Source organism: Capra hircus, chromosome 29, assembly GCF_001704415.2.
Source record: "Capra hircus breed San Clemente chromosome 29, ASM170441v1, whole genome shotgun sequence".
Lineage (NCBI taxonomy): Eukaryota > Metazoa > Chordata > Mammalia > Artiodactyla > Bovidae > Capra > Capra hircus.
This window is the reverse complement of record NC_030836.1, coordinates 22,972,053-22,985,140: the sequence shown is the minus strand read 5'-3', so window position 1 is coordinate 22,985,140 and position 13,088 is coordinate 22,972,053. Positions and strand designations below refer to the sequence as shown.

Here is a 13,088-nt window from a genome sequence, read left to right as displayed (position 1 = left end):
AGATATCAAATATAGATTCAATACAAACTTAATTAAAATACCAGGGAGTTATTTTGTAAATATTGACAAACTGATTCCAAAACTTGTATTTAAAGTGAAGACCCAGAACAGCCAACACACTATTGAAGAACAAAGCTGGCGGACTGACAGCCCTCGACTTCAAGACTTCTAGTGAAGCTTCACCAGTCATAACACGGTGGTGCTGGCAGAAGGATGGATGAATAAGTCAGTGGAAGATAATAGAGAGCCCAGAAACAGACCCATGTAAATAGTTAACTGATCTTTGGAAAAGGAGCAAATGCAGCATGATGGGTAGTCTTTTTAACAAGTGATGCTGAAACAATTGGACATTACATATGCAAAAAATTAATCTAGACACAGGCTTCAAACCTTTTACAAAAAATTAACTTAAAATGAATTGTAGATTTCTATGTAAGATGTAGTACTACAAAACTCTAGGGAAAGTTTAGATGACCTTGGGTATGGCAATGGTTTTTTAAATACAATACCGAAAAAAGAAATACTAAGCTAGACTTCACCAAAATTAAAAGCTTCTGGTCTGCACAGAGACTTTATCAAGAGAATGAGAAGGCAAGTCACAGATTGGGATAAATTACTTGTAAAAGGCACATATGATAAAGAAATGTTTTCCAAAATATACAAAGAAGTCTTAAAATTTAACAATAAGACAAACAACTCGATTTTAAAAATTGGCAGAAATCTTAAGAGAGATATACAGGTGGCAAATAAACATGAAAAGATGTTCCACATCATATATCATCAGAGAAATGAAAATTAAAATGAGATACCACTATATAACTATTAGAATGGCCAAAATCTCGAACACCAAATGCTGGCAAGGATGTGAAACAACCGGTATTCTCATTGCTTGTGGGAATGCAAAATGGTACAGTCATTTGAAAGACAGTTTGGCAGTTTCTGACAAAACTGACTATACTTTTACCATAGGATTCAGCAATTCAGCTCGTTGTTATTCACCCAAATAAGCTGAAAACTTATGTCCAAAAAAATTCACACATGGATGTGTATAGTAGCTTTGTTCATCCTTGAGAAAAGTTGGAAACAACCAAAATGTGCTTCCATCGATGAATAAACTGTGATACATCTAGATAATGGCATTTTCAGTGCAAAACAATGCATTACAGAGCCATGAAAAAACATGGAGGAAACAGTGCATTTTACTTAGTCAAAGAAGCCAATCTGAAAAAGGCTGCATATTGTATGATTCCAAATATATGGCATTCTGGGAAGTGCAAAATCGTGGAGACTGGAAAGAGATTGACGGTTACCAGTGTTTGTGGAGAAGGAGAGATGAAGGAGCGAAACAGAATTTTTAGGGCACGAAAGGGTGTATAAGCCTACAGTGATGATACACGTCATACCTTTGTCTAAATTCAGAATGTACAACATGAAGAGTGACCCCTAATTTAAACAATGGATTTTAGGTGATAGCGATGTGTCAGTGTAGGTTCATCAGTTGTAGCAAATATGTAAGATCTTTTTTAAAAATTTATTTATTTTTTAATTGAAGGATAATTGCTTTATGGAATGTTCTTGTTTTCTGTCAAACCTCAACATGAATCAGCCATAGGTATAGGAAATATTTGCATAGGAAATGTTCATATGAGAAATCTTTGTATCTGCCATTCAGTTTTTCTGTGAACCTAAAAGTGTTATAAAATATCAAGTCTATTTTTAAGTGTATCACACAGATACATTGAATGTGCCTAATGAAATTTTTTTTGTGTGTGTGAGGTCGCTCAGTTGTGTCCAACTCTTTGCGACCCCATAGCTCACCAGGCTCCTCCGTCCATGGGATTATCCAACTCCAAAGTATATTTTCTACTCTATAACACATCGCATCTCCTCCTAACTAGTACTCTCAGTCTCTCGCTGCAGTAAAATGTCTGTCAAAAATAGAACACGTAGGAGAAAACTGTGACCTAAGCAAGAATTGTGGATCTAGAATTCTACCAAAAGAATCCAATTCAAGGCAAGAGGAAAAGCACATGTTTTTACATAAATTAAACTAAATGTCCATTTAAAGATCATGGCACTCAAGATGCTGACATCTGCCAGGCACTCTGTGAAGGCCATGTTCCCACCAACTATTCTAGGCCATTCTTGGGAGATTTTCCTTCGCAATGAGACCTCACTGAGGAGCTTCTCTTTTAAATACAACATTGTCCCAGCAGCTGTGTATGGCGGATGGCACACCGTGACTATGATGCCTGGGGATGGCATCAGGCCTGAACTGCACATCAAGAATGTGTCCAGACATGCGTGTGTGCCCAGGGACTTTGAGGAAGTGGAGATTACCTCCGCTTCTAGTGAAGAGGATATGTACAATGCCCTCATGGCAATCCATTGAAACCACGTGGCCTTGAAGGGCAGCTTTGAAACTGACTACAACCTACCACCATCTCACAAATCCCAAAACAGTGTGTTTTGCAGGACTCTAGATCTCTGTGCCAACGTCATCCACTTTGAGAGTTGGCCAAGGGTGGAAACCAGACACAAGAACATAGACATCTTAGTTGTTTGGGACAACACAGAGGGTGAATACAGCAACTTGGCGCATGAGAGCTTGAACAGAGTGGTAGAAAGCCTAAAAGATCATTACTGAGGCCAAGTGTTTGCACCTTGCTGAATACGCTTTCCAGCTGGCCCATTGGACAGCCACGCAGAGACTGGGAGATTGTCTCTTCCTCCAGTGCTGTAGGGAGGTGGCATCCCACTATCCCCACTCTTCTCTGAGGGCATGATTGTGGATAACACCCCCATGCAGCTGGTGTCCTGGCCCCAGCAGTTTGATGTCATGGTGATGCCCAGTCTCTGTGGCAACATTTCGATAATGTCTGCACAGGGTTGGTTGGGGGAGCAGGCCTTGTGCCAGTTGCCAACTATAGCCACATATATGCAGTGTTTGAAACAGCTGCGAGGCAGTCAGGAAGACTATAGCCAGTAACGTGACTGACTCTACTGCCACACCGCTGGCAGGTTGCATTAGGTTGGATTACCTCAAGCTCCATTTCTATGCCACCTCCATTCGTACTGCAGTCTTGGCATCCATGGAGAACAAGGACATCCAAACTCCAGACATTGGAGGCCAGGGTACCACATCGGATGCCATGCAAAATATCATAGGATGACGTCCGTGTTGCCAGTTAAATGGTTAGTGCCTTGGAGGCTGAACTGTCCTCCAAATCCCTTTCTGTCCCACACCTTACGTTACCTTTGCCTTTACTCTCCCCAGTCACAAAGCCCAGCCAGCTTGGTGGATGTGGACTCTTGAATAAGTTGCTTCTATTCTAGCTCAGAAGAGGTAGGGGGAAAGAATCAAGTCTGAGTTTTTGTTTGTTTGTTTGCTTTGTTTCCTTTTAATACCAGAAACGTCACTTGTTTAAATTGGCCATGCCTACTGTGCTGTGTATGTAGTGAGGGATTATCCTCTATTTTAATCTGCAATTCACACTTCTCTAAGAGATGATACACTTAAATAGATCAGAGTTGTTTGTAGAGTCCCAGACTTTTCCAGAACCTGGCACACTGATTTTTCTCTTATCTAGGTCCTTAAAATTCTGCAGACCAACCTGCAGAGGAGTCTGGCTTCTCTCTAGAGGTTGTTAATGAGTTAATTATTGCAATAAAAGTTGCCTATAAAATATATGTTGTCATTTTAATAATAAGGTACTATAAAGCTGGGCAGTGCAGAATGCCTCTACTCCCTCCTAGATTTCCCATCTTTTTTTCCTGGTCTTGTTTAGGTGAGAAAAGGGAGTTTTTGCTGGTGTAATTTTTCACACACGGACATCTCTGAGCACCATAGGTGTCCTGCAAAGGGGCCTCTTGAATTCCTTCTTTGAGCCTCTAAGCTCATGAGTTTAGACATTAAATTCCCAGTTAACAGGCACTGGGCCCACAACTCTCTACTATATAAATAGAACCATGTACTGTAAACTCCATGCGCACTGCCTTACAATCCTCCATGGTTTACTTCCTTTTAATCTCTCTTTCAAAGAATGTACATAAGAAAATGAAAAACACTGAGCTCATTTAAGTGTTTACTGTCATCTTATTATATTTTATTTACAGTAATTCTAAGGGCATATGTGGGAGAAACACAAAAATGATAATTTTATTAGTGTTATTACTCAAGTGAGAAATAAAAGCAACAATTATAAAAATTTAAAGTAGTTTTATCAGCAGGAATAGATTGCTGTTACAAGTGAGATTGAGAAAAACAGTAAATCCTTAATAATATTTTGAAAACCTCTGTATCTCAGCTATAGTTCTTGGATCCCGTCATGGTTCATGGAGCACAAGTTAAAGACATTGGACTGAGAGCTGAAAAAGTCTTAGTTTCCAAAAAGCTCAGACTTATCATATTACCTTGATATCACCTATCCTTGTTATGTGTAAAGTCAGGGCTCAGAATGTGGAAAATCAAACACTAGTTTGAGAGGATTTAATCTGAGGAGGAAATGACTACCTTGAACCCTATCTAGAAGTCTTTGTTGAAGAACAAAGCAAGCAGCAATGAGTCAATTATAAAATAATCATGGTAGTCCTTTATTGGGCACTGGAAATATCATTGGCCAGTGCTGCCACTGGCCCCCATGGTGCCTTCCTCTGCACAGATGTGCACTTGAAACCAAAGGCATGGTTTGATGAGTGGAAAAGGGATGGATTTGGGGGTGAAGTCTCCCTACCTCCAATGCTAAATGAATCCATACTACTTTAACTCACTCTGTTCCCTGTTCTCTCATGGATGTGAAATTTATTCACGACCAGTCCAACTGCAGACAGTAGCCCAGATATTGGATTTTATTTGACAATGGGAGTTTATGCTGATAGGTGCATTTGAACTGGAAGTTTCCTTTTCTATTAAAGATGATTGTTTCCAAAATCTTCCCACAGTTTTGGACCAGGCTGCTATTAGTATACCATAGTGGAATTTTCCCATTTGTCAGTTTGAGATTTTCTTTCCACTGAATTATGAACATCTTTAGGGCACATACTATGTATTCTTTTTCCTGTCCTCTGTGTCCCATAGCATAATGACTTATATATATAATAAGTAATATATGTTCATTGAATCAATAAAAATGAATGATATGGTTGATACTACCTAATATTTCTTATATGTAAAGTAAAATAATAACTGTGCCCACCTCATAGACTTGTTGTGAAAATAGAGCAAGAAAACACGCATAAAGCTGGTAGCACTCTGCCTGTCCAATGGAAAGTGCTTGATGAAGTTTAGAAATTATTACATTCATTAATATCCATTATATAACAGTCTAAAAGCTACTTCAGAGGAAAACGGGGAAAATGATATTCATTCATTACTATCTTTGGAACTTACTGGACATGTTGCTTTACTTATTATTATGGGTTTGTAACTGAACTGATTTTCACGGAGAAGGAAATGGCAATCCACTCCAGTATTCTTGCCTGGAAAATGCTATGGACAGAGGAGCCTGGTGGGCTACAATCCTTGTGGTCACAAAAAGTCAGACACGACTTAGTGGCTAAACAACAACAAGAACTGACTTTCAGCTAGAGTCGCAAACCACATCAGCTTATTTATCAAGGCCCCTTGTTTCTCTCCTTTATTTCTTGAATCCAACCGTCTCTCTTCTTTCTCACTGATACCTCATTTCTCATTAGCTTTTCTCATCTTTGGGAACTTCCCAATCTCTGTTCCTTCTCTACTTTGTGTCTTGCCTGTAGCTTAGACCCCACAAATCTATTCTGACAATGCACTCAAACCTGAACTTTCTGAAAGGGAAGTAGAATCATGCCCTACTTAACACTTCACATTCAACCTGTTTCCTTTGACCTTGAGATAAAGTCAGCTGAGCACAGCATGAAGGACCTTCCATGTTCTGGTCGCTGCTTCCTTCTCCAGGCTCACCATTTCTACTCCCTCTCCCATCCCAGTAATAATACAGTGTAGCTGCTGCTGCTAAGTCTCTTCAGTCGTGTCCGACTCTGTGCGACCCCATGGACTGTAGCCCACCAGGCTCCTCCATCCATGGGATTTTCCAGGCAAGAGTACTGGAGTGGGGTGCCATTTCCTCCTCCATGGGATATTCCTGACCCAGGGATCGAACTGTGTCTCCTGCCTTGGTAGATGGATTCTTCACCACTGAGCCATTTGGGAAGCCTGTCTCCTAGTATAATGTATAGGAAAGTTTAATGTTTCTTGAACACTTAATCTATGTTAGGTACTCTCCTAAATGGTTTACATACATTAACTTATTTAATCCTCACATGAGCCAATTATATTGACAAAGAACCTGAAGCTTAAAAGAGGTAACTGATCTGTTTGAGGTCAATCAGAATGTAAATAGTGGAACCAGAATTAAAATCAAGCCAGTGATGCCAGTGGAGTCTTAACCATTATTACTAAATTGCTTCCCCAAATTTTAGGTGATTTAGATAGCCCGGGATGAAAAAATGAAAATATCCTGATAATCAGGGTAATAGTGCTTGAATCAAGCATCAGATACTGAATGAACATGGTCAGTGAAGTAGTCAAAGTAATTTGTGGTAATAACAGATTACAATAGACAATATGTAGAAAAGAAGTGATATGTTGTTGAAGTAAGAGAGTAACTAAAATAATGATAAGGAGTGGAAAAGAAATTTTGAATCTTGCCAAGAGAAGAATTTTGAAGAAATGTATCCAGTTTCTGAATCATTACAGAGGTTGTAAGAAAGTGACAGTATTCCTGGGGGCTTGCGTATTTTGGAGTACGTTAAATAACTGTGGGAAACTGATTACAGAGCTTGAAATTTTTGAATGGGAAAACTGGGTCCTTGAAGTTTCCCTGACAGCTTGCATAAACTGGGACTCAGTGTGGAGACGTCTTCACATCAGAATGAATTTGCTTATGCTGACATGGGAAGCTACATATATTGCGTTTGTGATTGCTCCAAGAAATACAAGGAAAGAGAAAGGAGACATATTTAAAATGAAAAATAAAATGACTCAACCTCACAAAGCAACTTAAAAATTGAAATAGCTTGTTACTAATTTTGTAAATGCTTGAAAACCAAGTCAGCCTGGGTGAAAACAGCATCTTCCAAGGAAGACAGTAGTCTGGGCTCTAATCCGCTGAAGCATCTGTTTTGCTAGAGTTAATGCCAAATTTAGTGTATGCCAAATAGATGTAAATGAATAAATGTTGCTGAAAAGGAGAAAGGAAACACTATATATGTTCAAATACAAGGTATTTTTCCCCCTCTTTAATCCCTCAGAAGAAAGGAATTTTCTTAAATTCAAATGTTTATCATGTTCTTATATTACCAGGTATTCTATCAGTTCTTTCATTTTGAATGATAAAGTATTTGGAGGAGGGAAAAAAGTGGCATTAGTTATGCCAGTTTGGGATTTTTTATAGGAATTATCTGGAGAATAAATTTTAAAAAGAGGCAAAAAAAAAAAATCCTCAGTAAAAGATGAGTCATTATTCCTGGAAGCATGTTGTGATAGTTGGAAGTATTGAATGTCATTATATATGTACCATTAAAAAATCACTTAGTAACAAATTATAGTTTTTTTGTTACCCTGTAGAGATCACAAATATTTACCTATCAGACAAATGGGGAAACAATCCTGATATTATAAAATTGGACTCTTGTCACTTTGCTTAAAATAGCCAAAGAAAGCATCAAATACAAATTCATAAAAGTGCTTTATCTCAGACAACTTAGACAGATGGGGAGATGATAGTTGTGGAAAACTTTAGAGAGCCTGAAAAATAGCTCTGGGTTGGAGAAAAACCTTGAGGTCAAGATTCATGGGAAGAGAGTCAAGATGTCATGGTAAAGGAAAAGGCAATATTTTAAAATTAATCTATTATTTAATATTACCTATTAAATAATGTACTTAATACAACTATGCATAATAACTAGATCCAAAAATCAAATACTATGGGTGGTAGTTGTCTATTTAAGATGTCCTGCAAAATTATTCAGCGTTGCCCAGAATATTTGTTTTCCTTTTTTCTTTTTGAGATCTTATCACTTATAAAAAGGGACTGTTTCTCATTACATTTGGGGTTGTCTCCTATTTAGGCAGGCTTCAGTGGCAGCTCAGTTGGTAAAGAGTCTGCTGGCAGTGCGGGAGACCCAGGTTCAATCCTTGGGTTGTGAGGATCCCATGGAGAAGGAAAAAGACACTCCACTCCAGTATTCTTGCCTGGGAAACCCCATGGACAGAGGAGACTGGTGGGCTACAGTCCATGGGGTCACAGAGTCGGACACGACTTGGCGACTAAACTACCACCACCTAGTTAGGCATTTACATCATCTCCTAAACGGAACGTGGAAAATGGCAAAAAGGAAGGAAAATAGATACTGAAGTTATTGTGCAAAAATGTATAATAGCAAAGGGAGAAGCCAAGATTTCTAGATGTATAAGTAGTATTGTGGAAAGAAATACAACTGAATTTCAAATGAAATTATACTAAACTCTTTAAGGCTGTGACCAGAGTACACAGAAGGTACTTCATCTAGTTTTGATTTTTCAAACTGATAAAAGATGTAATTTCTGTGAAAAACTATGGTGTCAAAAATCAACTATATGCCAGATACCAGAAAAATATGTTGGAAAGCTTGATTTATAAAGAACGTGTTTACTCTGGGGTAAGATACATCTCAGGGATTGATCCTTTTCAAGGTATTCATGTTGTGATAGAGTCGGGTTATTTGGGTGCCAGTTTTATTCTAGCCAGCGGCAAGATACACTTGTGTACACAGCCGCTCTGTCTGTCTGTCCTTTTCCTTATTCGCTTGTTCCTCAGTGGTGTTTGTCCTCCACTGAACACTTGCTTTGAGCTGGGTGCTGTGCAAACCGCTGAGGGTGCAGCTTGCCAATCAGTGTCCTTTCTCTCTAGGATCTCGAGGGGCAGAGGGAATCAAGTCATTGAGGACTCATAGGCTTACCTCATTTTGTCGTATATTGCTTTATCGTGTTTTTAACAAATTGGAGGTTTTTGGCAGCACCGCATCGAGCAAGTCTGTTGGCACCCTTCTTCCAATGGCATTTTCTTACTTCACGTCTCTGGATCATGTTTTTGGTAACATTTTTATAATATTTCTGTGATCAGTGATCTTTGATGTTATGATTGCAAAATGATTATGACTCACTGAATGCTCAGGTGATGGTTAGCATTTTTTAGCAATAAAGCATTCTTTAATCAAGATATATATCTTGTGTTTTTAACATAATGCTATGGTGCACTTCATCAACTACTGTATGATGGAAACATAACTCTTGTATGCACTGGGAAACCAAAGCATCTGTGTGACTTGCCTCGTGGAAAGTTTTGCTTTATTGTGATCGTTTGGAACCAGACTTCCAGTATCTCTGAGGTATGCCTATATAATGGAGTGTGATGAGTGTTGTCATAGAGATATATGCAAGGAGCACATAAGAGGGGAAATCAGACAGTTCCCTTGAGTAAATTGTGTCTCCAGAAGGGGAGAGAGGGGAAAGAAGGGGAGAGAGCAAAAAGAAGAAAGGCAAAGTAGGAGACAGAAGGGGAGGGCCCTATGAGAGCTACCATCACAAGCCACTTATCTGCCCATTACCCGGTACTCACAGCTTTTACTCTTAACCCTCATCATTTCTTATTTTGCATGCAATTATTGTCGAACTCATTTTACCTATACAACCTTGCCCTGATGATGTTTATCTATAAGGTGGGATTTTCAAGATTTAAGGACAGCACCTGATTTTTCTATGAAGCGTTTTCTTTGAGGGGACAGACTCTTTACATTGATTAATGAGCCTGATTAGACACCTCATCATAGTTGACTCTGTGATTGCCAAGATTTTTTATTTTTGTTTAGCTACTTTTCAGCCCAACTGCTGCTCTTCAAAGCTTTCCTGTTCTGTATTCCCCTCTGCCGGTCTCTCTGAGAGCACGGTTCCCTTCATCTCTCTCCACTGCCTCCGGGATAGTGAACTGGATCTCTGGAAACACATCATCTTTCTTCCTTGGTGATCTGCTCTCATACCATTTTGATTCCTCCTTCTGGAAATGACCTTGGATTTTACTTGACATTAACGTGTCATGCTCCTCCATCTGCTTTGATTTTGTTGCCAATGGCATCATCTACTCCCCTCGTGGCTCTGAAGCTGCCCATAGGCTTGTCTCTGCCTGAGATCAGTCATAATGTACCTCTTCTGTGTCACGGTAGCAGAGGCATGCTCATGGCTTGAAAATTCACCACACTCCTCCGGTTCAGGTAAATAAACAAATAGCCACCACAGCATTCCGAGTGAGGATTACCTTATCACTCTTCCACCTGTTACTTTCATCTTCTTTTTCTGAGAGATCACTTTTCTACAAAAGAGACTGTCAAGCTCTTGGTCTTCTCCAGTGGGTCTATTCCCTGACCGTTTAGAGCACTCCAGAAATGGGCAACTGAGGCTCTTAGTGTTACTTGACCATGGTTATTGTTTTTATCCAGACTGACAGATGCTTTTTATAGACTCTGGCTGAATTTCATTGGAAAAGAGCTTAAAATGCACAGGAGGAGGAAAGTACTTCTCTCCCAGGATCCCCGCTGAGCTGATACCAGTCTATGGGAAGTCATCTATTTAAACAGAAATAAACATGCCTTGGGATGCCAGCAGCCTATTTTCAGCTTTATTAAGCTATTTTCAGCTTTATTAAGAAATCTGTGTTTAATTTTTCCAAACATCTCCAATTTTGTTCATTTAGATTTTCTCTGTGTGTGGATCAATTAGAACCCTTGATGAGAATGCAGACTTGGCATTCTGCTCCTTATAGAAACATAGTGTGTTTGGAGAAGAGTGAAGAGTCTGGAAGACTTCCGAGGGCTTAGCCAGAAACTTGTACCTAACTGGCTTTACGTGTGGAAAAGTATTCCACACGAATACTTTTATGGTATGATGTTGCCTGTGAGATGGTCCTGGGAGATTTTTCTGTTGGGCATTTGTTTCCATTTAAAGAGTTCCTCGGACCCATATAAATTGGTTAGCTTTACAAATTATACACTCCTCTAGGCCAGGGTCTAGGGGTGTGTGTGTGTGTGTGTGTGTGTGTGTGTGTGTGTGTGTGCATGAGAGAGAGAGAGAGAGTAAATATTGTAGATTTTGTGGCCCATGTGGTCTTTGTTGCAACTATCTATTTAATGCTGTTTTTTTAAAACAGTGGGAGGGACTTCCCTGGTGGTCTAGCAGCTAAGACTACAGGCTCCTAGTGTAAGGGGCCCAGTTTCAATCCCTTGTCAGGGAACTAGATCCCATATGCAACAACTAAGGATTCTGCATGTCACAATTAAAACCTGGTGTAACCAAATAAATAAATTTAAAATAAAGTGATGGGGCCACAGACAATCAATGTAGCTGTGTTTTAGTAAAACTTTAATTATGGACACTATAAGTTAAACTTCATATAATTTCCACATGTCTTATAATACTGTTTTTCTTTTGAGATTTGTCAGCCATTAGCAAATGTAAAAGCCATTATTTGTCATTGTGCCATATTAGGTAAATCTATGGGCCATATTCTATGAATCCCCAATCTAGGCAAAGTGGCTAAAATAATGAACAGGCAGAAGGTCTGATGTCATAGGACTTTCATTTGCCAGAAGGGAAAATAGACAGTGAACCTCCAAACACACAAATTATGGAAATTATGTCAAGTTCTAAGGGAGGAGGAAAGAAAACAAAACTGGGGTATTATAACAGAGAGCAACTGGTGGCCCAAGGACTGGTGGGCTGCCTGAGCTAATCAGGGGAGGCTTCTCTGAGGTGGCATCCGAGCTGATCTCTGAATGATACCTGGAGAAACACATGAACATCTGGGGCAAGTGTCAGGCACAGGGAAGGGCAATCACTGAGTCAGCGAGAGCCCCGGGTCATTGAAAGAGCGAGGTGACTGGTCTCACTGGAGAGGACATTGCAGAAGGGAAAGAGGAGGGCCAGATGAAGGGCGTTTGGCTTCATTCAGGTTTCAGTTTTGGACCACGTATGTGTGTCGCTTGTATGTGTTCAGTCGTTCATTCATGTCTGACTCTTTGTGACCCTTTGGATGTAGCCTTCCCAGCTCCTCTGTCCATGAGGTTGTTTCAGGCATGAATACTGGAGTAGGTTGCCATGTCCTTCTCCAGGGGATCTTCCCGACCCAGGGATCGAACCTACATCTCCTGTGTCTCCTGCACCTCAGGCAGATTCTTTACCTGCTGAGCTACTGGGGAAGCCCTTAAGTAGGTTTAAAGTTGGAGAGTGATAGGAAGTGGTTTGGAATTTGGACAGGTCACTTTGCCTGGTGGTAGGATGAGAGACTGTGGTGGGAGAGTGAGAGTGGAGGCCAGGTGGTCAGGAAATGTGGTTAGGAGACTTGTCCAAAGTTGTCATTTCCATTTACATTCCTAACACTGTTCCTAATGTATGAATCTGGTAGAGGTTGAGAAGAGAATGAGAAAAAGTGATAAAATATACAGCTCAGTTTGAACTGCCAGATGAGATTTGCATAATCACACTATCAAGAAATTAGGTCCATGTTATTTCTATCTCTGGAGAAGGAAATTTCTATCTCAGCAGTTTTCACAATGCAGCTATTTTGAAGGTACTCACTGGGTGTGGCATTATTTTATTTAATCCTCACAGCAGTTCTGTGAGGTCAGTGTCTTTATGTGCTCTTTAGATGAAGAAATTAAGATTGTAATAAATTCTGCAATGAGACAATAAGTTTCAAAACTAGCTGGCAGAGGGAGCCTAGGACACTTGCTTTTCTGTTTTAGCATGTGACTTTTACCCATATGATCTGTTCCTTTACTTTTATTATCTATTACTGCGCATCAAACAACCTAAGTGTTGTGGCTTAAAATAACAATGGTATATTGATTCTCATGAATTGGGGGTGGGCTGGGCTCGGCGAGTGGTTCTTCTGCTCCATGTGTTGTTGGTTTGGGTGTATGTATGAGGCTATGATCAGATGGTCACTCATCCAGGGCCTGAAACAATCAAAATAAGCTCATCCTCATGGCTGCCAGTTGATGCTAGTTGGCTGAATTGT

The 13,088-nt window shown here is 39.8% G+C and overlaps 1 protein-coding gene and 1 pseudogene across 2 annotated transcripts in view; both read left to right on the top strand.

Moving 5' to 3' along the window:
• The window catches only part of NELL1 (neural EGFL like 1), a 1,021,410-nt gene that overhangs the window by 690,246 nt on the left and 318,076 nt on the right, over positions 1-13,088 (top strand). The gene's annotated exons all lie outside the window — the stretch shown is intronic.
• Positions 2,072-3,173, top strand: LOC102182672 (annotated as a pseudogene).